At 49.1% G+C, this 25944-nt stretch overlaps 1 long non-coding RNA gene across 1 annotated transcript; it reads right to left on the bottom strand.

Annotated features, from left to right (window-relative positions):
- Positions 1-518: 518 nt before the first annotated feature.
- Positions 519-20923, bottom strand: LOC107975433 (uncharacterized). The gene is made up of 5 exons (XR_001718966.3): positions 20741-20923; positions 3747-4256; positions 3231-3456; positions 1756-2458; positions 519-1214 (listed from the first exon to the last, which is right to left on the bottom strand). It is a non-coding gene; the product is annotated as an uncharacterized LOC107975433 (long non-coding RNA).
- Between the last annotated feature and the right edge of the window lie 5021 nt (positions 20924-25944).

Raw genomic sequence — 25944 nt, 5'->3', positions numbered from 1 at the left:
TTTTAGTGGCAGAAGATGGATTTGCCCCAGTCTGGTGATTCCAGACTGTGGGATCCGGAATCAGGAGGCCCTCCCTTCCTGCAAGGTGAGTCCCTCTGGGCCTGGGGGCCAGGACTCGGCAAAGTGTCAGCCCGTGTGACCAAGGACTCTGAGGAGAGCCCAGCGGAGCCCAAGGCTGGTGTGAGCCCAGGCTAATTTTTTTTTTTTTTTTTTTTTAGACACAGTCTCACTCTGTCGCCCAGGCTGGAGTGCAGTGGCGTGATCTTGGCTCACCACAATCTCTGCCTCCCGAGTTCAAGCAATTCTCCTGCCTCAGCCTCCTGAGTAGCTGGGATTACAGGTGCCTGCCACCACACCCAGCTAATTTTTTATACGTTTAGTAGAGACGTGGTTTCACCATGTTGGCCAGGCTGGTCTCGAACTCCTGACCTCAGGTGATCAGCCTGCCTCGGCCTCCCAAAGTGCTGGGATTACAGGCATGAGCCACCATGCTTGGTCTCTTTTTTCTTTTTCTTAATTTTTTTTTTTTTTTTTTTTTTTTTGAGACAGAGTCTCACTCTGTCACCCAGGCTGGAGTACGGTGGCATGACCTCGGTTCACTGCAACCTCCGCCTCCCGGGCTCAAGTGATTCTCCTGCCTCAGCCTCCTGAGTAGCTGGGACTGCAGGCACCCATCACTACACCCGACTCATTTTTGTATTTTTAGTAGAGATGGGGTTTCTCCATGTTGGCCAAGCTGGTCTTGAACTCCTGACCTCAGGTGACCCGCCTGTGCCTTGGCCTCCCAGAGTGCTGGGATTACAGGCATGAGCCACCGCGCCTGGCCCCAGGTTAATTTTTAACATGACTGTGAACTCTCAGAGACTCCTGAAGAATAAACAAAAGTCTCTCCTGCCTCATTGTCCCCGAGGGAGAGAACCCGGTGCCCTGCCCTGCGAGGGAGAGGCTGAGGGTCCAGAGGAAACAGGAGGCTTTCCACAGCCATTGCAAGTGTTTGCTTTAAACAAATATTTCAAAAGTCAAGATCCCGAGAGCAGCCATATGCCTCCTTCTGAGGACCCATGAGTCTCTTTCATCTGCAGTTTATTCAGTGGGACTTTGGCCTTCTCCGACTTCTGAAGGTCAACCAGCCGAAGCCAACACACCCTCTTCACATTGACTCACAGCGCAGGCCAAGCCCGCTTGAGTGGAACATGCTTCTGAGAGCGAATTTCCTGGAAGGATGTGGGAAAAGGGAATTTAAAGAGGAAATTCTCATTTTCTTTTCAGTGTTTGAGCCCAAGTAAATAGCCACAATTATAGGATAATTTAAGTTTATCCTTACCTTTTCCTACATAAAAATCCACTTTTATAACATAAAAGTTATAACAAATTAACTTCTTGTTTGAATGCACTTTGTGTTTTGAGAGCTAGTAGTTTTTCAAAAAGGCTTCAAAGCTTGTTCATCCTCAGCCTCACTCGCTGTCCCACAGGGACTCTGGTTATTGGGATATCTGGGGTATCGTAGGATACACACGGCTCAGCCCATGGGGCATTTGTATGTCCAGAAGGGACACGGCCCAAGGCAGCCTCTGTGGTCAGGGGATCCCACTCTTCTCTGTCTGTGGACGTCCCCCTTTCGGGGCGCATGGGAGCAGCTTCAACACAGCAGCCCTTCCTGGCGCTCTCCCCTCCCACCCTGGTGGTCTCCCCAGAGCTCCGTATCACCTGCCTCCGCGGGACATCACCTGCCTCCGCGGGGCGTCACCTCCTTACCTGCCCTGGCAGAATCAGGTGCTCCTGCACAGAGTTTGCTCCCAGTGATGGAGGTGTCACATGCTGTCCTGAGAGTTGAGATGGTCGATACAGTGTTCGAACTTCACAGAGCACATCAGGCCCACAGGAGTAAAAGGAAGAACTTTATTTTCCAAAGCGTCCCCTTGCCTCCCTCCTGGAGCTTGACCCTCTGTAAATGAGAACCATTGGCTCTTTCCAGTGTAAATCAAAGTGTGTGCTTACAGATGTCCCTGTGAAAATGAAACTATCTGGGCCCTGCCTTTTATAAGCAGAAAAAACAAAACGAAGTGTCTGGTGAAGGCCATTCCTTGGGCTTCATTCAGCATCCACGAGGCTCTGGGAAGAGCTCATCCATGCGGGAGATATTATTACCAATGCACCCAAAGAACAACTGGTGGATGACAGGGTGGACAACATGAAATAGACAAACCAGCACTGGAAGAGCGCCCGGGCTGTGCCCCCTGCCCCGCATCCCCCACCCACCGCCCTACAAGGTCAGCCTGTGCAACGTCGGCCCCACGCAGGCGGCCTCTCCAGGTCGAGGGGTTTCCGTCGGTGCTCAGAGCCATGCAACTGCCCTTCCAGAGGTGGACAGGCTCCAGGGGTGCCGGTCAGCCCTGTGCAGGCCCGAGAGGGCTGTGGAGGCAGATTTCAATGCGTGTTTTGTTTGGGGCTCTTTAACCTGTGGAAGGAAATGCCCAGCGGTTTAAGCCAAGTGAGGGGAGGGCTGGGGCTTTACAGGCAGTACCGGGGTTCCCGCGGAGACCCAGAGGGAGAACTGGAGGACCCATCCCCCCAGGACCTAAGCCTGAAGTCTCCACCACAGCCGACAGCTTTCCTGTGTTTCCCGGACTGCAGCTCCTGAGAGCATACCGAGGGTCCTGCTGCACACGCGGTCAGCTGTGGTGTACACAGGATCAAACGACCTCCCTGATCTGATCTGAGTTGGTCAGGGAGCTGCGCAGGGCATGACAGGCTCTGGGAAAAAGTACCATATGAACGTTAAGATATCAGCCAAGGCCAGGCACGGTGGCTCACACCTGTAATTCCAGCACTTTGGGAGGCCAAGGTGGGCGGATCACCTGAGGTCAGGAGTTCCAGACCAGCCTGGTAACATGGTGAAATCCCATCTCTACTATAATCACAAAAATTAGATGGGCGTGGTGGCGAGTGCCTGTAATCTCTGCTACTCAGGAGGCTGAGGCAGGAAAATCGCTTGAACCTGGGAGGCGGAGGCTGCAGTGAGCCGAGATCATGCCACCGCACTTCAGCCTGGCAACAGAGTGAGACTCTGTCTCAAAAAAAAAAAAAATGCACCTAAAATGAGATGCACAAGGTGCTAGTCGCTGATCTCATGGAGGGTAGAGGAGGAATCTGAAGGTGTCGGGTTGTTATTTAATAGAGTCCTAACCTGAAGCTGAACAGGAACTTAAGGAGCTGAGCCAAGTCCTCACCTTCTCACAGGGAAGCCAGGCCCACAGGGGACAGTGTAAAGGAACACAGCAAACTTTCACTGGCGCTGGGATGGCATTTGAGGCCTGGTGACCCACAGACCCGGGCTGCACTCTGCCTCCCTGGCTGGTCTGTAGGGTGGAAATGCTCCTGACAGGCAAGCTTGATGGACTGTGAGTATTTCTTCCATGACGATAATATTTGAGGTTTAAAGAAAAATCACAAGTACTGGAAAAAAAAAAAAAAAAAGAAAGAAAACTCTATGAAGTAGAAAAAGAGAGAGAAAGAGCTCCATGTTTCCATAAATACTTTATTTTTTTAAACTTAATTTTAAGTCCCGGGATACATGTGCAGGAGGTACAGGTTTGTTACACAGGTAAACGTGTGCCATGGTGGTTTACTGCACAGATCAACCCATCACCTGGGTATTAAGCCTCACATGCATTAGCTCTTTATCCTGATGCTCTCCCTCCCACCATGTCCCTGAAAATACTTATAAAATTAAACAAATAAGTTACCATGTGTTAGGACGTTAGGAGTGCTTTTGGGGCAGGCATATTATAATTAAGTGGTTATGTAAAACTTTTAAAAATGTGATTAGTTTCCACTGTTTCTGTTCTTGTTTTCATCTCTAGCAGAAAAGCAATTCAGAGTCAGTCTCAGGGAGCAGAGAGAAGGCTGGGAATCTCAGCTTTGCTGAAGGTAATTGCGGGGCCCTGAGGAAATCATTTAATTTCTTGACATGCCGTTTGTGCATGGGACTGACCCCAGTGGCTTCCTTGTATGGCTGTCCTGGGTAGCAAAGGCATCCACACGCACGAGCTGTGGTGGGTATGGTGATGCCTGGTGAGGCACATGCTCCATGCACCACGGATGCTATCTTCTTTAGGTATGTCCTGAAAGACTTGACTTCTCGGCCGGGCGCGGTGGCTCACACCTGTAATCCCAGCTTGGGAGGCCGAGGCGGGCGGATCACAAGGTCAGGAGATCAAGACCATCCTGGATAACATGGTGAAACCCCGTCTCTACTAAAAAACACACACAAAAACAATTAGCCGGGTGTGGTGGCGGGCGCCTGTTGTCCCAGCTGCTTGGGAGGCTGAGGCAGGAGAATGGCATGAACCCGGAAGGCAGAGCCTGCAGTGAGCCAAGATTACACCACTGCACTCCAGCCTGGGTGACAGAGTGAGACTCCATCTCAAAAAAAAAAAAGACTTGACTTCTCTACATTTTAGGATATGCTCACTTTTTATTTGAAGGATGGTCAATTGAATGCACTCCAATTTTGGGCACCTATTTGCACAAAAATGACCTCATAGAGCCATAAAGTACACACAGTGAGGCCAGAAGTAGTTTAAGTTAAAGACATTCATTTCATTTATTTGTGTTTGCTGTCATTCCCCTGCAGCTTTTGCATTTAGTAATTTTTATCTTTCCATATTGGTTGTTTCCCACAAGCTTTGGGTGACTTGATGGGGGCTGGGTCACTGTGGACGTTCTCTCCTTTGTACAGTGTCATGGAGAAGAGGGTCACGTGGACAGGGAGGGGCCGGGGTCGCCATGCACATCTCTTGTCCAGGGAGGGGTCTGGGCAGCTGAAAGTCTCTGATTGTCCTACTGCCTGGGCCACCCTGAGAACCATCATCTGATGTCTTAACTACCAAGCGATTTGCCCTGCTATGAGCTCATACCCTTAGAAAATGAAAATGCCCCATAGGAAAAGGTTTACCTAAACAGAACTTAAATTGTGACTGATGTTCTGCACTGAAGGGATGGTCAGAGAACACCAATTCCCTCCATGGGTCAGCGTCCACGTGCATACCTGCAGGTCCTCACCATGATTCTGAGTGACACAAACTCGCTATGTTGAATGGACTCTTTTCCTCACCATTTCCGTCCCCCCCTCAACAAGCACAGCCCCCTAAAACCACCGCCATGTTTAGACCTTCGTCTACCATGGAAGAGTCCTCCACAACTGTATAGATCACCCCGACAGGTAAACTTGTGATCCTGGCAGAATTAAGGATTCTTTAAACAGATGTTTTCTAGATTAAAAAAGAATCGTCTTTCCCTGGGGCTACTAACCTGAGAGCGTGCTAATCTGCGTGGGTCATCCAGGGATGTGGAAATTGTCTGAAGAATGAAGCCAAGAAGAAAATGACAGCATGAGAGACAAATGGGGAATGGGGAGAGGAGAAAGGGAGAGAGACAGAGAGAGAGGGAGAGAGATAGAGACAGGGAGAGAGACAGAGACAGAGAGAGATAGAGACAGAGAGAGAGACAGAGACAGGGAGAGACACAGAGAGGGAGAGAGACAGAGACAGAGGGAGAGAGACAGAGAGAGGCAGAGGGAGAGAGACAGAGACGGAGAGAGAGAGAGGCAGAAGGAGAGAGAGAGAGACAGAGGGAGAGAGACACAGAGAGAGGCAGAGGGAGAGAGAAAGATAGGGAAGAGACTGAGACAAAGGGAGAGAAACAGAGAGAGACAGAGGGAGAAAGAGAGGGGGCAGAGGGAGAGAGAGATGGGGGAGAGATTGAGACAGAGGGAGAGAGACAGAGGAAGAAAGACAGAGAGAGAGGCGGAGGGAGAGAGAGAGGCAGAGGGAGAGAGAGAGAGGCGGAGGGAGAGAGAGAGGCAGAGGGAGAGAGAGAGAGGCAGAGGGAGAGAGAGAGAGGCAGAGGGAGAGAGAGAGAGGCAGAGGGAGAGAGAGAGAGAGGCAGAGGGAGAGAGACAGAGACAGGGAGAGAGACACAGAGAGAGAGAGAGACAGAGAGAGGGAGAGAGACACAGAGAGAGAGAGGGAGAGAGAGGCAGAGGGAGAGAGACAGAGACAGAGAGAGACAGAGAGGGAGAGAGACAGAGAGAGGCAGAGGGAGAGAGAGAGATGGGGTAGAAATTGAGACAGAGGGAGAGAGAAACAGAGGGAGAAAGAGAGAGAGGCAGAGATGGGGAGAAACAAAGATAGAGGGAGAGATTGATACAAGGGGAGAGAGACAGAGAGAGATGGGGGAGAGATTGAGACAGAGGGAGACAGAGACAGAGAGAGACGCAGAGAGAGAGAGACAGAGAGGGAGACAGAGAGAGGGAACCTGACTCTGCACCATTAGTGGCGCTGGCTCAAGACCCTGATTCTGTGCCCCTTCCTCTGATTCTGTGATGCATCTATGACCCTGCTCAGCTGTGAGCCCATAACACCCCTGGGTTCTAACCTGGAAGCTGAACATGTTAGCCTGTTTCAGGATGAGTTCCCATCACTTTGAACTGAGAGATTCTGTCCACTGAATGATGACCACATTCATACGTTTGGAAAGGAAAGCTTTATTTCTCATAAAGGGCTGTAGCCTGCAGGTGGCCATTCTGACCACTTGAAAAGGGTAGCCTCCAGTCAGAAGCTAGAAACAGACATGTAGAAGGTGGGAAGAATAAGACAGGGATTGATTGAGCAAGGTGGCCAAATATACATATTCAATAAGCTATGGGGGGAGTCATGAATATTCATGAAAGAAGAAATACATCCATGTGCAATTGAGTTTCATGCCCTTTTATGGGTCCCATGTTCAAAAATGGCCACATTAGCATAATCCCAGGGTGGAGTTTTTGTCCCTGTGATATCAAAAAGTGAAATAGAGGACACGAAAACTCACTGTGCATCCTCAGTAGACTGGCCAGAGCCACTCTGAGGTCAGTGGTCTCTGTCAGGAAGGAATAGCGGTCAGTGGTTTTGTCAAAACTGCAAAGGGAGGGGCAGTGGCAGGCAGTTGATTGATATCAATGGCAGAGCCTTTTGAAAGGGCTGGTTTCTACCCAGTCCTTAGGGATGGAAGCCTAATGGCGGTGAGGCATGTCTGATCTCCTGTCCTATCATGGCCAGGAACTCAGTTTCAAGGTTTCTCTGTGGTCCTCTTGAACAAGAGATGATCTATTCGGTTAGTTGGGGGCTTAAGATTTTATTTTTATTTCTCAATCCTGACTGATACATGGCCCTTGACTTACACTTCAGCCATGCCTCTATTTCTATGTAGAGGGCTGTGTCTGAGCTGTCTGACTGCTCAGGAGAAGCGAGATGGGGGTTCAGTGCCTGGACAGCAGCTCCAGGGGTCTTTGCATGCACATGGAGCAGGTCAGTGAGAGCTTGAACAACAGCTTTCCTCAGGTCTAAGGAATAATAAGTAGGAAACAAGCCAGATGCCAGAAAAGCACATGAATTAAGAGTGTGAAAGCAAAGAACCCAAAGTCATCCTTCCGAAGAGGATGGAGCTCATTGTCCTTGGTCACTTAATGCATGAGGATGGGTCAGCTGGCTTGGGTAGACACCAGTGTTCCCCAGAAAAACAGAAACAGTAAGATGCATACATAATGTAAACAGAGAGAATTGGGTCATTCATTACAAGGATTATGGGGGCTGGCAAGTCCAAAACCTGCAGTGTGTGCTGCAGGCTGGGGACCTGGGAGAGCCCACGGTGCAGCTCAGCCTGAAGGCCGTCCACTGGAAAATCCCCTCTTGCTTGGGGAGGCCGTCCCCTTGTTCTGTTCAGGCCTTCAGCTGACTGCAGGAGGCCCACCCAGATTACGGAGGGCAACCTGATTTACCCAAAGTTCACAATGTAATATCAATCTCACCAAAATCACCCTCCAAGTTAACACATAAAATTAACTATCACAAGTCCATCCCATGTCAACTTGGCACCAGACACATTTCCTTACACCATGCCCAATCTCCAGGTAAAAACAATAATAAGGCTACACTTTTGCCTAAAATGGTACAACCATCCTACATGCAACCAAGTATGCACAAACTCCCTCCCCAGAAGAGGAGGCAAAGTCCTTTAGTGGCGTTTAATCATTTCCCTGATATCCTGTGACTTACATGCTATTATAAAAAGGGGACAAAAGAAGGAAGGAAACAAAGATATTTGATACACCCACATATTCATGGCAAAATAGAGAGGAAACACTCAAGACAGTGGCAGCCCTTGATTCTGTAACTGGTCCGATGGGCAGAGCTGGTACTCACAATGACCTTCTTCTGTGTTTCATTTGCCTGCAGCAAGACCTCAGCTGGTCACAGTTCTGTATTTGCCGGGGTGACCCAAATCTTCATATGTGAAGGGTCTGGGCCATTCGTAGTCTGCCTGGATTGGGTCGAGGTGGTTTTCCATTGACAGTAATCACAGGTATGGTAATACCAAGAGACACCCTAAGGGCTCTCCTGTATTCCAGACGCAACCTTCCTTGCCTTTACTCTAAAGTAGCAGCTCAGTTTCCCCCTGGTAGTCAGGGTCAGGCACCCAGCCAGCACTATAACCCTCTTCTTACTTAGCCTGTTGACTCAGAGGCATGAGAATCCCTAAGTGGCAGGGTAGCATCTTAATTTCCAGTTCAGTGGATCATCACTGTGTCTCCTGGTGGAAGCGTGCCTCCCTCTGGAACTCAGTCCTTTTGTAACTAAGCAGTCCTCCCCTTGGCACCTATGCTCTAGGCCAGCAGATAATAAGTTTGCAGGACAGGAAGCAAACGTGGTGCTCCTGGGTCTCCAGTGGGTGACAGTGAGTGGTGCCACTCCCACTTCCACCCAGGATCAAGCCTTCTGGTAGACAAACCCTCCCTCCATCAAACATGCTCTGAAAATAAAGGCTGAGCATCTAAGACAGAGATGTCATCCTTCATTCCCCTCCCACTGGGGAAATGAAGGGAACATCTCAGAGCACTGGGGAAATTAACTTTGAGCTTTGATATGGTTTGGCTGTGTCCCCACCCAAATCTCATCTTGAATTGTAGTCATGGGAAGGACCCAGTGGGAGAACATTTAATCATGGGGGAGGTTATCCTTATGCTGTTCTCGTGATTGTGAGTGAGTTCTTGGGAGACCTGATGGTTTTATAAGGGCCTTTCTCTTTGCTCAGCCCTCACTCTCTCCTGCCACCCTGTGAAGAAATGCCTTCTGCCATGATTGTAAGTTTCCTGAGGGCTCCCCAGCCCTTGGAACCGTGAGTCAATTAAACCTTCTTCCTTTATAAATTACCCAGTCTCAAAAAGTTATTTATAGCATCATGAGAACAGACTAATACAAGCTTCTTCCGAGGAAAGCGAGAAGACTTCACTTTTCTAAATTATGTCTGGATTTGGCTGGGCATGGCAGCTCATGCTTGTAATTCCAGAACTTTGGAAGGCTGAGATGGGAGGATCACTTGATAAAAACAAGTAGGACAATGATTTCCCACTGACTCCAGGCCAGGGTCATGGGTGGCTGGAGCCTGTCCCGGCAGCCCAGCCCATCCCACAAGGCAGACCCTGTCCTGGGCAGGTCTCACTATGTTGAGCCTGGTCAACATAGTGAGACCCCATCTCATAAAGAAAACAAAAAAAAAACTAAAAGTTTTTAAAAAGTCTGTTTTAATTTTATAAACCAAGACCATAAACCTGTCCTTAAACACTTCAGATTGAGAGAAGCAACTGGTCCTATTACCTTGGTTTACAGGTGGAGAAACCAGAGATAACCATCTAGTTGAGCATCACATTGAATTAATATTGATTCCAGCACTTGAACTCAATTTTTCTCATTCCTGGTGAAGTGCCCTTTGCATCACACACAGTGAAAAGCATCCAATCACATTCATCATGTTTGATACTCCTTATTAGTAAGGTTCAAAAGCCCACGAGAAAGAGAGACATGGCTTTGATTTCCAATTTGTTTGTTGAGGAGACGTATCAGATTCATCGTTCAGAGGTGACAGTGGTTGTGAGACCTGGGGGCCCTGAACACACCCTAACTTGTATTATCACAACAGGGGCACACTGCTCCTGATTGGTGCTTTTCAGCTTGGCCGTTCATGTCCTTCACAGCCCCTGGGGGGGCTTTTCCTTATGTTTGGAAACTTGTGCTTCCTGACGTGATGTTAAGAATTGGTCATCATGCTGCTTGTGGGCACAGAGCTGGACAAGGGAGACCCAGAAGGCCCATCCATGGCCTGCAGTGTAGATGCAGCAGATCCTCAGATGATGTCATTTTGTTCAATGTCATTTTGGTATAACGTTGATGTGAAAAAAATCGAATTGCCACCGGGGCCACTCTCTGGGTGGAGCTCAGGGCCCTCTGGGTTCCTCCCACATCGCACAGATGTGCACAGGCTCCAGCCACCCATCACCCTGGCCTGGAGTCAGTGGGAAATCATTGTCCTACTTGTTTTTCTCAATCTTTCTTAAATGTCTGTATAACTCACATTTATTTCCATGTTTCATATGAGGAGTGTTTTGGTCTTTGTTTCGAGGTATGGTGATAATGTTTTTTGGCCAGAAATACGTTGTAGGAATGTAACTCTTGTTTCTGTCAATTAACCGATGGCAAATTGGTTTTGTTTTATGTCATTTCACCTCAAGTTGCCATTTCCGAGTGTCGGAGCAGGAGAAGCACCATCATCTCGGACAAGCCCTGCCCCTTTTAGTTCCAGTTCCCTTTCCAGCCTCCTGCATTTCAAGGAAATCACTTCTCTTCTAGCTACAAGCAGCCAGAAAGAGCAGACAGTAAAACACAGATAAGACAGCTCTGGCACCAAGGGAGGTGGGGGAAAGTCTCTTGGGTAACGGCCGAACTTCACCCTCATACAATGGGCCCCAGTAAAACAGTGGGCCTTAATAAGCACGTTGCTTTCCCTTCCGGTGCACTAAGATAGGGAAGCTAAAGGCAGACTCAGGGGTGGGGTGGGGGGTTGTATGCCTGCAGCTGCAGAAAGGCACAACTCTCCCTCCCAAAGAAGCACAACAAAGAAACACAGAAGCAGCCCAAGCCTCTGATAAACTCTCCCTCCCTAAATCCTTAAAAACTCTTAGTCTGTAAGGGAGTGCAGCTTCTGACCTAATTTGGTCAGAGGTCCCTCCCAGGTTTGAAATGTTGACTGTTAAGACACGCTTCGTGTTTCTCTCCTCTTTCTACAATTCTTACATCGAAAGCCTATCCCCGATGTCCAGTGAGGACCTACTGTCCCAAAGCTGTGTCTCTCCAGCACCTTCTCCAGCAGCATCCACACCTGCTGAAGGACCTGGAGCCAGCTGTTGAGGGGTTATCCTCTATGAAAATGACCTCATGTGGCTCTGGAGCCTTGAGTGTGAGACCAGAGGAAGGGCCCAAGGTCATGGCTCCCAAGAGGAAGAAGCCTGTGGTGGTTCTCACTGGTACTGGGTGAGGGCGCCTTCCACGGCGGGCACTGTGCCAGCTGTGTGGGCAATGCCCCATCTCCACTTCTCTACCCTGCACGTCAGCAAGAGCAACTCTGGAAGAAATCAAGACACAGAGGTGAAGGGCTGTCCAAGCTTTCCCACAAGCTCGCATTCAAATCCAGTTCTCAATTTAAAACTAGAAACCTTAATGATCACCCCCTCATACAGCCTCCAAGGTGTGGGTCAGTGAATGACAGCATACACATATTCCAGGTTTCAAACCTTAATAATCACCCCCTCATACAGCCTCTAAGGTGTAGGTCAGTGAATGACAGCATACACATATTTCAGGTTTCCTTTATATGATTCTAGGCTTTCCACTAAAACAAAGACGTTCTAGGCCTTCTGGAGAAGGAATTTTCATGGAAAGATGCCCACCTCTAATCTCTGGGCTCTTGTTAGAGCAATGCGTGGTCCACTGGCCAGCATCACCCAGGACCTTGTTAGAATGCAGAATCCCAGGCCCACCCCAGACCTTCCAAATCAGAGCCTGCATCTTAGCAAGAGCCCAGGTGGCTCAGACACACATGAGAGTTTGGGAAGTCTTATGTCAGGTCATAAAGGGCAAAACCTTTGGTGATATTGAAAGATCGAATGCCTACTATAAAGTGATTGGAAGGCAATGCTCCAGAACCCTGAGTGTCCATTTAATTTGCTCTCTCAATTTTGTCCACAAAAGATTGAAAGAGAATTCAAAGAATTTAGGTCATGCTTTGTCACTTGAGGTAAAATCTAGTTTTGTTAGTTTGCTAAGAGATTGAACAATTAAATAGTTATAACTACAAAACATTAAGATGATGATGATCAACAGAAAGAATGAGAAAAGGTACATGATTAAAAGAAAAACGCCACTTCCTTAAAGTCCCGGATATTTTGATTCTCTTTTTCTGTTTTTCAATTCAGCGTAAACATTCTCTTCAGTTTGATTTTTTATTATTACAGAAGAATATGTAATCATTGTAGAAGATTTAGAAAATACAGGTAAGCAAAGAAGGAGGGGGAGAAGGAGAAGGAGGAGAAGAGAATGGAAAGGGAGAGAAGGAAGGGAAAGGAAAACCTCTGTGGTCTCACTAGCCAGAGAAGACACAGCAGCTCCCATTTTGCTCTAGGTACTAATACTCAAACACTGAAGCATGCGCATACTTACAAATGAGGAACTGGATGATGAAACTATTGTAAAGTAAGTTTTTCACTTAATAAATGCATCAAGGACTTCTTCCCAAAGAACATTTGCTTTTGATCTGATGATAAATAACAGAACTACTGATATAATAGTAATAAAACTATAGCTATTTTTAAGGTATTAAGAATAGAGAAAAAATTAAGGTCAGAAAGGGTAAGGCATTTTTTTGAAACTTGTCAAAATACACAGTCATTCTGGGAAGCCATGTTCAAAACTACTTATTGACAGCAATTAAAATTCTTTATGATGATTTAGAGCAGTGAGGTATTGAGGGAAAACTAAAAAACACACATTTGTCAGCAAACTGCCTTTTCCAAGGGAAGGCATAGTGAAGCCACCTTCTTTTTGGGGGTGATTTTGTTATTGCTCAGGATGGGAATTCCTGGATTCCAGAGTCTGTGTTCTGGCGGGAGCTCCCATCTGGGTGAGGGGTCCAGGAGGGGCTGATCCACGAGATGAGCGAAGGTTGGCCTGGCCTTTGGTGGAGAGCTCTGGACCTGTGAGATTTTGAGGTGGATGGGACATGCGTCCATGTCCTCATGTCTGGGATCTCCAGGCTACCTCTGAGACAACAAAAGGTTAGGGCAAGTGATGGCCTGTTGATTGCCCTTCTTTTCTAAATCTGAAAGAAAAAAAAAACTCAAAGCCGTGTTATGTTCTGGCCATAAAAGTCACAAGCCTTTGTCTCCTGGCTGGTGTGTCCGTCCCCTTTAGCAGCGAGTCTGTGCCTTCGTCCTGTGGAAGAGCCAACGTGGATTCTCAGGCTGTGAGCAAAGCCCTCTGTGCAGACAGAGCTCCAGCCGTGGAAGGTGGCTTCTCATCACTGCCCACCGGTTCCTCTTGGGCCTTGCCCAGCCCGGGTGCTGGGAGGTCCTCAGACAGTGCTTGCTGAGTGAAGCTGAGACCTGGGGTGGTTTCAGCAGTGGCCGCCTCCAGGCTGCCCAGGCTTCTTGCCCTCACCTCCCAGACCACGAACCAACCCACAGTCCTTGCTAACCGACAGTCCTTCCTAACCCACAGTCCTCCCTAACTGCCGCCTCAGGTGCTTCTCATCTGTCACCTTTGTGTTTGGTCTGGAAAAATGCCTGAGCTGCATGAAGCTCCCTGCAGCCTTCATAGGTAGGTAGAGCAGGTTCTGGGAGGGAAAGAAGCCCAGGAGATGTAAGCGACCCAGACAGTGGCTTGCACTGATCCGGGCCCCCCCACACCCGTCCCTCCCTGGGCGAGAGTCCTCGAGACGGGAAAGGCTCTGAGATGGGAAAGGCACTGGCTTCTCCTGTCTTCCTGAAGTGTAGGCGTCCCCGACAGGGCTGAGCTATACCAGCGGAACTGCACTGTGGAAACGTGTGTTCCCATCACACTGTCATAGCCAATGCAAGCTCCCCTGGATTTCTGTGGGAGTGACTTCCCATCCCTGAACTAAGACAGCACAGACCTCATGATGTTTGGATACTGCTCCTGTTCACAACAAACATACGTCATGGACAGGTGCACTTTGGCACCATACGGCACCCGCATTTTATTCACTCATTCATTCATGAGAATAGTTTCCCACCTACCAAGTGCTGTGCACTGCACCAGCCTCACACAGTTGGGAGAGGACGTCCTGCCCAGGAGCAGCTTAGGCTCAGAGCAGAAATGGCACTGTGAGTCTAGGGCCATTAAAATGGACAGGGGCAGAAACCCAACTGTGGGTGGAGGATTAGTTACAATGGAGACTGTGACCTGGACTCAGGACCTGCCCCACTGGGACAGGAGAGCCCTCATTGTGTGTTGAGCAAATGACTTAATAAAATCATGAAATCATATATAAATATTTACAATCATTCAGTAAGTCATTAGATTGATAGGTTTAGATCCTGTGTGGCAATGAACCAGCTTTATTTTTCAAAGCAATTATCTGTGTATTCTAATCTTGTCCTCATGCTTTATTTCATTAAGTTGATCTTCAATCTCTGATATCCTTTCTTCTGCTTGATCGATTCGGCTGTTGAGACTTGTGTGTGCTTCATGAGGTTCTCGTGCTGTTTTTCAGCTCCATCAGGTCATTTGTGTTCTTCTCTAAGTTGGTTATTCCAGTTAGCAATTCCTCTAACCTTTTTTCAAGGTTCTTAGCTTCCTTGCATTGGGTTAGAACATGCTCCTTTAGCTTGGAGGAGTTTGCTATTACCCACCTTCTGAAGCCTACATCTGTCAATTCGTCACATTCATTCTCCATCCAGTTTTGTTCCCTTGCTGGCGAGGAGGTGTGATCCTTTGGAGGAGAAGAGGTATTCTGGTTTTTGAAGTTTTCAGCCTTTTTGCACTGGTTTCTCCCCATCTTCGTGGATTTATCTACCTTTGGTCTTTGATGTTGGTGGCCTGTGGATGAGTTTCTGAGTGGATGTCCTTTTTGTTGATGTTGATGCTCTTCCTTTCTGTTGGTTAGTTTTCCTTCTAACAGTCAGGCCCCTCCGTGGCAGGTCTGTTGGAGTTTGCTGACAGTCCACTCCAGATCCTGTTTGCCTAGGTATCACCAGCGGGGGCTGCAGAACAGCAAAGATTGCTGTATATTCTTTTTCTCATAAAAATTTAGTGCAAGGAGAAAAATAATCCTCCAACCAGTCAGTAACCATCCTTCTAAAAGCCACCACAAAGCCCCAGGAAAAGCCGCCAGTCATCAAAAGGCCAGTTCCAATCAATGGCCTTTGGGGGCTGGGGGAGGCATAGGGCTCTTTGGCATCAGACCTCCAGATGGTGTCAGTAAGAACACAGTCACCCCCCCACCCAGGCACCAAGGCAGCCAGTTTCACCACCGCCCAGGACGCACAGGCACCCCAGGAAACAGCCAGCGGGTCAAAGCCCACCTCAAGGACCTACTTAGCTCTAGGCTGGTGGGACTTCTAAGTATGTTTTTCTTTGTTTGTTGGTCTAATGCGGCAATTATTTCTAGCCTAAAACCACAAACTATGTGAGGTTTGCTTATTCTAACTTAACAACAATTTGAGGTTTCCAGTTTAAACATTGTTGTCTAGAAACGTATGATCTAAGCGCTGCAATATAAATTTTTATTTCTATTTGTTACCTTATTGATTTCATTACCCAACGGCATTTTCCAAACTTGACATATTTGACACCAAGGATACTCTGTGGACTTTGTGATATGGATTTACATAGCAATGGAAATGCTAGGTGCATGCCCACATCTGCAAGGAGCAGGGGTTGCTTGGCAGCCAGTTTCCTCCAGGATGAGGGCTGTCCACAGTGACGTGACATGGTGGGGTGGGGGGAATCCTGAATTCCCTCTTCCTTGGCATCAGGTGGCTCTGCCGAAGCCGAAGCGGGCAGCGAGGGTTGAAAAGCTCCCTTTCCACAGTTATGCCTCAGGCCTTTATTGCCCTGACACAGCAGCCATCTCTCTGGCATTATCAAAGCCTCACAACCTCCCTTTGCAAGGCAACAGTGGCGTGAGGGCGGTGCCCAGAGAGCTGATGTTGATCCCTGGATGCAGTCCAGCCCTGGAACTAATTTCCTGAGCTTGCAGAGAAATGGCAGCACGAGAGCCGCTGACCTCCCTGGCCCTCACCCTCCATCTGTCCCATGGACACCAGGATTTTGCTCTCCTCTGAGAGCCATTAAGGTGGCTAAAAATAATTACAGAGCTCGTCATAAAAGCGCAGTGTTATGTAAACAGTGCAGGAAATCCCCCATTGAGCAAATAACACTAAGATAGTCTTTATGAGCCAGCGATGGGTGAGAAACAGAGCTCAGGTTTTCTAGCATCAGCCGTTTACTTCAAAACTAAGTTGTAATAGCAACAACTCTAATAAAAGTTATTCTCGTTTCGATCATTCTCACCTCATTCATCAGTGAAAAAATAGAGAATAGGCACAATTCGGTGTATATAACTGGAACTGTGCTTTTCAGAACAGCACTGCATTTCACAAATTAATAACTTTCCCAAAGACTCTTAAATTCCATAGAATGTTCAGCTCTTAAGCAACATCTCTCCAGTCCGTGAATTATAGAATCTTAATATAAAGTAACAGGACTTTCTGTATGGAATGTCTTACTCTGAATACCTTATCAAAAATATTTTACAGCATCAATTACACCTCACACACTGCCCAGGGCTCAGGACACAATTGTGTGCGTATTTTACAGGAGCCTTTTTTGCAGATAGAGTGGAGTCCAAATTTACACACACCCAATGTATATGCACTGCTTTCCCTGTGCATCTCTTAGGTGTGTCACTGTAACAATGCAACATGAACAACTCTGATGCTCAGACATGAGAATTACCAACTCCCTAGAAGTAATTCTGATTTAATTGGGAAGCAACATGGTCTATTAAAAATTAACACAGACTTTGGAGACATCCAGCCGTGGATTCAGTTCTGTGTCACCCTTTGAGCCTACATTTTCTCCTCTATGAAATGGGGCTCACCCTCCTCCACCTCCATGTTTCTGGCTGAAAGTTGGATTAGAGGCTGTATTTGAGGTGCAGGCTTGGGGAGCCTGGGAGTGTAAGCCCATGATGTGCAGGTTGCATTTCTGCTTTTATGTTTTACAGATAACAGTGGGAACGTTAGGGGCGGTGCTTGTGCTGTGCACGTCTGAAGCGGTCGCAGCTGCCACAGGAATAAGGAAGAACCAGGTGGTGTGTTCCTGTGATTCTGGGCATCTGAGAGCTGAGGTGTGATGCCCTCAATCCACACAGCTTCTCAGATTCAAAAGAAATCCACCTTCTCGCCCCAACCCTCCCACACTGCCTTGGTTGTAGGAAAATCACTCAGTGGTCATTCAAGGCTACAAGTTGTATTCAGCTGCTTAAGTGAATATTGGATTACATCTTTGATAAACTGTTTTTCCTACTTCTCAAATATACAGTATGCCTTAAATAGAAGAACGGTTTGTAGCAGATTAGATTCAGTTCATGAAAGGAGTAATAAATATTCAGTTCACTCCCAACTGCGTATCTTTTTAAAATCATTCGATAACGGCCACTTTGGGGGTTGCTTCTGATGATTGAAAATTCCTGAAAGTTGCTTTGAACATCCCAAAGAAGGCTGCTCTATCCAGAAATGTTGGGTGCAGGTTAGAACATCCCAAAGACATCTACTCTATCCAAAAATTTCGGGTGCAGGTTAGTCTGACAGCCGGCTGCCCCGGGGCTTTCGCATTTTTATGTGAATTGGATTCAGGGTTTCTTTTTTTCTGAGCCATGTACTTTTGCGGAAAGCCTTGCAGCTTTGAAGGGATCTGAGTTTACTCAGCTCTGGAGCCAGTATTGTTTGAATTTGGTGTCTACATGTTAACAGACAAGGGTTTGTTTCCAAGCTTGACTGAATTTTTCAAGTAGTGTAAACCAACTTCAGTCCGTAAGCTGTTATTTCCATTTCAGTAACAGCACACACAGCCAGGCCTGTGGAGAGCATCCCGTGTACTAAGGCCAAAGCTCATCTGTGAAATTGTGAACTGGGTCCACGCTAAGGGGCCTTAGACAGTGAGCAGTGGTACAGTGGCAAGAGTGGGGATGGAGCCGCATGATTGGATCCGCCCGCTTTTGGGGATGGCCCAGAGGGGAGGGGGTAGATAATTGAGGAACCACGAAATATTGGCACTGCCTGGTTTCTATATGGAGGGGATCGTCCCCCATAACTCAGGTGCTGTCCTGATGGGGCGGGCACCCCTGGCCCTGTGAGCCCTTCAGCCGCGAGAGCCTCTGCAGCGTCGGCTGCTGCACTTGGCGTCCCTGAGCCGGAAGCAGTCTCCTCCAGAATCTTCGCAGAGCTACGCGGGGAAATGGAGTTTATGTTGAAGGGGTAAAGCATTTGTACTGCCTTTCGGGGGGGCGTGTGTATAAAGCTGTAGCATCTCAAACTCTTCAATATAAAAAATACCACCTCTTCATTTAAGAACTAATCTTTTCTTCAAAATCAGAAAAATAATAGGCAAATCTGTCTCACTGTGCAGAAAGTTGTAGAATCTATTAAGACCACCCCCACTCACTTCTTTTTTCATAAATTCATCCAACCCTGGGATTAACTAAGTCTTTCTCACCATCTTACAAAGCCAGGAAATGTCAGCTTTTGCCCAAAGTGAAGCTCAGCTGAGACAGGACCATCCCAGTAATGGAAGTGTTTGCATGTATGTTCGGAATAGACAGGACTATCCCAGTAATGGAAGCGTTTGCATGTACGTTCGGAATAGATGGGACCATCCCAGTAATGGAAGCGTTCACATGTATGTTTGGAATAGACTGGACCATCCCAGTAACGGAAACGTTCGCATGTATGGTTGGAATAGACTGGACCATCCCAGTAATGGAAGCGTTCGCATGTATGGTCGGAATAGAATGGGTAGTTTACAAACACTGAAAAGGTGCCTGTGTTGTGTTCATATGAGTGAGAATGAAAAAGAAAACCTCCGATGGTGCAGCAGGTGCCCCCTCTTCCCCACGAGAGCCTTGTGCTTCCAGGAATCCCCCTTCCCACTGAGAGTGAAACGACAAGGGCCTGTGCTTCCAGGAACCCCCATTCCCACTGAAGGTGAAACGAGGGCCTCGTGCTTCCAGGAATCCCTCTTCCCACTGAGGTTGAAACGAGGGCCTCATGCTTCCAGGAATGCCCCTTCCCACTGAGGGTGAAACAACAAGGGCCCTGTGCTTCCAGGAAGGCCCCTTCCCACTGAGGGTGAAACAAGGGCCCCGTGCTTCCAGGAACCTCACCTTCAGCTACAGAAAAGGGGCCCTCTCCATGACAGTGGTTACACGTTCATCTTCATTTCCAAAGGCTCAGGTCAAGGGCTCAGATTCAGAAGGTTAAAAATCTACCCAAAGCATTAATTATTCACAACAAAACTGGTATAGGAGGTGGGGTGGGGGACAGAATGAGTATTTTGTGGAAACTTTAAAGAGTTTGACTCTTTTCCTTAGTGCCATTGTTTGCTGCTGTGCACTGTTTCCGGTTGGGATGGAGAGGAAGGCTAGGCAGAGAGAGGGAGAGAGAGAGAATGGAGAGGAAGGCTGGGCAGAGAGAGAGAGAGAGGATGGAGAGGAAGGCTGGGCAGAGAGAGGGAGAGAGAGAGGATGGAGGGGAATGCTGGGCAGAGAGAGGGAGAGAGAAAGGATGGAGAGGAAGGCTGGGCAGAGAGAGGATGGAGAGGAAGGCTGGGCAGAGAGAGGGAGAGAGAGAGGATGGAGGGGAAGGCTGGGCAGAGAGAGAGAGAGAGGATGGAGGGGAATGCTGGGCAGAGAGAGGGAGAGAGAGAGGAAGGAGAGGAAGGATGGGCAGAGAGAGAGAGAGAGGATGGAGGGGAATGCTGGGCAGAGAGAGGGAGAGAGAGAGGAAGGAGAGGAAGGCTGGGCAGAGAGAGGGAGAGAGAGAGGATGGAGAGGAAGGCTGGGCAGAGAGAGGGAGAGAGAGAAGATGGAGAGGAAGGCTGGGCAGAGAGAGGGAGAGAGAGAGGATGGAGAGGAAGGCTGGGCAGAGAGAGAGAGAGAGGATGGAGGGGAAGGCTGGGCAGAGAGAGGATGGAGAGGAAGGCTGGGCAGAGAGAGGGAGAGAGAGAGGATGGAGAGGAAGGCTGGGCAGAGAGAGGGAGAGAGAGAATTGTTTCTTGATGAGAACTGATGCACACGCAGGCAAAGGGGAAAAAGGTGCCTGTGTTGCACATTCTCAGAGGAGTCTGCATGTTTGATCATAAATAAAAGATTTTTTCCTTTGTCTCCTTACCTAAGCCGAACTTGCTTCTCTTCTCCTTTTTATTTTTGTTTATGTATTTGTTTCTCGAGAGCGCAGCTTTCTTTGTGATCCTCAGGGTTTCTTTTATGTTTCTTGGGATTTGCATTTTCCAGACCTGGTGCTGCTGGGAGACCTCAGGTTGGGGCAGTGGCTGGGCCACCCAGGCTGCCTTTGCCCTCTGCCCTCTGCCCTCTGCCCTCTGCTCTGCAATGGGCAGCCTCGCGGAGCTGGATCCTGGGACCCAGCTGTGAGCGCTCGGCGCAGTGCTCAACTCTCACTGGGCCGAGGTAGCCGGGAAGGCATGAGTGATAGGCACAAGCCCACCCTTGCAGGCCCCGTCGGGGTGGTGGCCCTGAGCTCCACATGGAGGGCGTCCTCCAAGCCACTCACCATGTGAGAGCCCTGAGGGTGGGACGGCCGTGGCCTCCTGCTTGCTGGTCACAGAGCCAACCACACACTCCAAGGCAGGGTTCCTGGAAGCCGAGGCCTGCACAGGAACCCAGGGGGATGCTGGGGTTGAAGAGGAATGACCAGGGCTTGGTGGGTGAAGGGCGAAGGCCCGAGAGGAGAGGAAGGTCTCACCATAATTAGAATAATTAGAATGCTGACTCCACAATTAGAATGCTGACTCCAGAGCCCGAGGAAGTGAACTTAGCCCCGGCCCTCTTTTTGAGCAGGCTCTGTGGAATATCACCCAAAGGCCACAGTTCTTCAGCAGAACGTGTTTGGGACCTACTTGTTGAAGAAACATGGAATCTGAGGAATGAAAAGCTGGCCTGAGAACTGATGTATCGATGCTGTAACCCCACATGTATATGGTGGATTTGTTTGGTTTTTGTCTTCCACAAAACCTCACATACTCCTCAGAAAGTTACCCTGGGAACAAGTGGCCATGGCTGTTGGGGGAGAGCCAGGCTTCCTGCAGAACTGCCCCCTTTTAATGTGTGTATACACTGGAGTTCCACACAGGGTCTCCTTGGCAGAAGCCAAGCAATGACAGCCGCCTGCCCAGGCCTCATTTCACAGTGGGAGACCCGGGACCCGGTACAAGCAGGGACTTGGTGACCTCCTGAAACCCCCATGCTTGCATCACCACACTGAGGGCCTGGCCTGGGTGCTGCACTGTGGGGGCCCAGCCTGGAGCCCTCTGGCTGCTGCCCTCTCCATGGGGCACAGGCTCCACAGGGCAGAGGGACTGACCACCCACCCAGCCCCATGCCCACTCTCTAGACCAAGCCAATGCCCAGACCTGGAATTCCTGCCCCATGTCTTGGGCTGGCAGGGTCTGTGCCAGCCTACCCCTGCTCAGACAGCCAAGGCCCACCCGTGCTGCCAGTGTGCACCCCAAGTCTCAACAGGAGGCTCTGGTGGAGGGGTGCTTGGAAGTGAGAGTGGGGGTGTTGACATGCACGCATGCATTCGAGACCCCCTGCAGGATCACTGGAGGGAGGGGGAAACTGAACCCAGAAACGGACAACAGCGCCATGTGCAAAGATGGAACTCCGACCCGCAGCCCAGAAACGGACAACAGCGCCATGTGCAAAGACGGAACTCTGACCCACAGCCCAGGATGCCAAGCGGGAACCCCTGTGACGACAGACCCAAGACAGCCGGGACTTGATGAATAGCTGACAGCTGCCTAGGTTTTGTCCCTGCTTCCAACTCAGGACCAACCAGAGAAAGCCAAGTGTGCACCCCACCCTGCAGGGTGCCCTGATTCCAGTTCCCTGCCTCCATCTTCCCCGGCCAGCTGCCTCCATAGGGTGCACCTGGCACCTTCTGCTTTTGCACCATGAGGCTCCCCTCCTCTGGCCGCCTTTGAGGCTGTCAAACATGGGTGATGGTGGCCGACGCACCTGCTAGTTCAATGCAGACGCTTTGCATGCCCCCATTTCTACAGGAGGAAAGGGGCAGAATGCAAGCTGAGGGGCTGCTGTTTGTAATCTGGGTCTGCAGATATTGAGGAAACCCTGAGAGGCGGCAAGACCCCTTGGTTTTCTCACTGGGACACTTCTCATTTAAATTAGGCCGAATTCCTGAGAAATTAAAAAGATACTTACTGATTTTCCAAATATCTCCTTTTCAGACCACCAACTGAGATGAGGAATGACTGTGCTCTTTCTAATTAGATGAGGGATGCTTCCCTAGGCCCGCTGACCTGATCCCTGCCCATCTCCTCCACCAGCACCTGCCCTACTCCGGACGCCACGGGAAGCTTCTCTGGGTGACCCTCCCCAGGCCCAAGGGCTCCCCTTGCTGATGTCATGTTTCCAGTTCATCAGCCACACAGACTCCGGAGGAAGGTGCCAGGTATGGGAAAGTGAACAGGTCAGGCCCTGTTTAAAACTCTCCAAGACGTCCCTGACAAAGCCCAACCCCTCAGGTGGCTCAGGCCCTGTGACCTGAGTGGATGTGATTCAGCTCACCAAGTCCGTCTCACATTCATTCCCCTGCTTTAGCTGACCTTGTTTCCATCTCTTGGACGCTCCTCTCTTCTATTGCAGGTTTGTATAGACGTCGGGACATCCTCCCCCACACACCCTCTTTATCCAGCTGATTCTGGTCATTCTCAGGTCTCAGTCAAACAAAATCAGATTTCCTCCTGACCCTTCCTTGATCACAGGAGGCTCAGATGGACGTGGCGCTGCTGCACCTTCCCCGTTAACACCTGCATACTTATTGGAAGGACTGCTTTAACCTGTGTCTCCCCCACTAAACGGCAGGCTCCACAGATCACAGGCAAGACCCATCCATATCCAGCACCCAGCTCAGTGCCTGGCACAAAATCAACAAACGCTGTGGGTAAGCCTTGTTGAGAGTAGCTGGGATCTCATGATTTTACTGTATTCATATTTGAATTGTGCTTGAATGTGACCCTGTGGGAACAGGGAGCTCCACTGAGTTTTACATTTCCGGTGATGGTTGAGGGAAAATTCACCATCAGCTCCTCTAATGCCAGGAAACCCCCAGACGCAGCCCCCAGGGCTGGAACTCTGTGATCCTCCTTTGCTTTGTCAAAAGAGCTCTTCTTTTCCTGTTCCAAAGGTTTTCTTTCTGTGTCTGTCCTTGTGAAAGCAAACAGAGAAAGTGAACTTGGATCTTCCTTTCTAAAAATAAGCTCAGTACTGAAAAATCTCTGGCTTAAGCTTATCATTTCTCCCAGAGCCACGTACAGACACATCGCACCAGGGAGAAACCACTCACAGTTCACAAAAGACACTTCCAAGCCCTCACTCAGTAAAGGGCTCCCATAGTTACTTTGTACACAGCTAATTCATAGCCTCGATAACCTCTAGAAAGTCAACAGTTCGCTCTCACTCAGCGATCTCAGGCCGGGGTCCACATAAACCTCCCTAGACAAGGATGGAGCAGGAGGGCATAGCACCGTGGAAACACTCACCCTACAAGCAAATCTCATCTCCCCCTGGGATAAAGTTTGAAAACAGGTTCTGCTCACACAGATGGGCCATGATTCGGCTCTGATCCAAATTGCAACCTGAACAATTCCATCTCCTCAAAAATGGAGATGTGTGTCAGTTAGGATTCAACTGTCAGTGACAGAAAACCCAAAATGCCAGTGACTTACTCAAGATAGACATTGATCTCTCTCTCTCTCACGGTATGAAGTCTGGGAGTCGGCAGTTCTGCACCTGGCCAGCAGCACCATGGGCACCTGGGGCCAGCTCCTTCCATACAGGTCCACCATTTTGAACAAGTGGTCCATCTGCCTATCCATCCATCTGCCCATCCGTGTGTCCATCTGTCTGCCCATCCATCTATCCATCCACCTATCCATCCACTGTCCATCCATCTTTCCATCTCTCTGTCCATCTGTCTGCCCATCCGTCTGCCCATCCATCTATCCATCTATCCATCCACCTACCCATCCACTGCCCATCCACCTGCCCATCTGTTAGTCCATCTGTCTGCCCATCTGTCTGCCCATCCATCTATCCATTCACCTATCCATCCATTTGCCCATCCATCTTTCCATCCATCTGTCCATCCATCTTTGCATTAGTCTGTTCATCCGTCTATCCATTTTCCATCCATCTTTGCATTGGTCTGTTCATCCATCTGTCCATCTGTCTGTCCATCATGCATGTTGATGCATTTATCATTGGTTGAGTGCCCACGATGTGCTGGCACTTGCCAGGAGCTGGGTTATATCCCAGTCATCCAACCAGGGATGGAATAGTAAGGAACGGCCCACCTCTCCCCTTAGGGACCGTCTGTGGCATCACCAACATATCTCCCACATCATCATATCCTGCCAGACTCATCATGTCACCATGCTTAGCTGCACGGGAGTCTGGGGAATGGGATCTTTGCTCCTGGGGATCATATAACCAACTAAAATTTAGGGTAATCATCTAGGGCATGAGCTCCTCTTCCCCTACCTGCTAGCAGGGGAAGCCACGGGTGCTATGAAGGGAGCCACTCCTGCTCTAAACTCAAACCCTTGCCTGGGTTGGGGCTCTTGCTTCAAGAGCAGAGGCAAGTATCAAGCAGAAGGCCCCTGCCTCGGCGCCTCTCCTCTCCTCTCCTCTGTGTTGTGATGCTGCTGTGTGCCGCTGCAGCACGATGCTGTTTTTACACGCTAGGCAATTCTCCATAGGATAACAAGGGCCCCATTTGGCCTGGAAACACCTCTAAGAGCCTCCTGGGGTTGTGTCATGGTTACAGGTTACGTGTGTACGTGGCTGTGCCGCAGTGCCCAGTTGTTTGATCAAACCCCAGTGTAGATGTTGCTGACAGGTATATTTTAGATGAGATTAACATTTAAATCAGTTGACTTTGAGTAAAGCAGGTGACCCTCCACAATGTGCGGGTCTCATTCGATCAGCTGAGGGTCTCCGAGACAGAGGCATCCCAAAGAGGAAAGCATTCTGCCTCAAAATTGCGATATAGAAACCTGCCTGGGCCTCTAGCCTGCTGGCCTGCCCCATAGTTCTCAGGTGTGTAGGCCCCACAGTCACATAAGCCAGCTCCTTAAAGGGAAAGTCTTAACATACATATATCCTGTGAATTTTGCTTCTTTGGGAATCTGACTGATACAGCCCTTCTCTTTAACGGCACTAACTCTCCATTTTCTAAGTTTTTATTTAAGAAAGACAAAGTTTTGGAGGGCCTAGGGATGTCAATTTAAAATAAAAGGATGCTGAGGCCGGGCGCAGGGGCTCATGCCTGTAATCCCAGCACTTTGGGAGGCCGAGGTGGGCAGATCGCGAGGTCAGAAGATCAAGACTATCCTGGCCAACACAGTGAAAACCCGTCTCTACTAAAAATACAAAAAAATAGGCGGGCATGGTGGTGTGCCTGTAGGTGAGACCTGTAGTCCCAGCTACTCGGGTGGCTGAGGCAGGAGAATCTGTTGAACCTGGGAGGCGGAGGTTGCAGTGAGCAGAGATCGCGCCACTGCACTCCAGCCTGGGCAACAGAGCAAGACTCCATCTCAAAAAAACAAAAAATAATAAAAAATAAAAAATAAAAATAAATAAAAGGATGCTAAAGTATAGTCGGTCCTCTGGCATTGATTTGGGGCCCAGAGCCCTGAGTACAGATATTTATTACTTTTAGTCCATGAAGGGGAA

Source organism: Pan troglodytes, chromosome 5 (genome assembly GCF_028858775.2).
Source record: "Pan troglodytes isolate AG18354 chromosome 5, NHGRI_mPanTro3-v2.0_pri, whole genome shotgun sequence".
Lineage (NCBI taxonomy): Eukaryota > Metazoa > Chordata > Mammalia > Primates > Hominidae > Pan > Pan troglodytes.
This window is presented reverse-complemented; position numbering and strand designations above follow the sequence as displayed.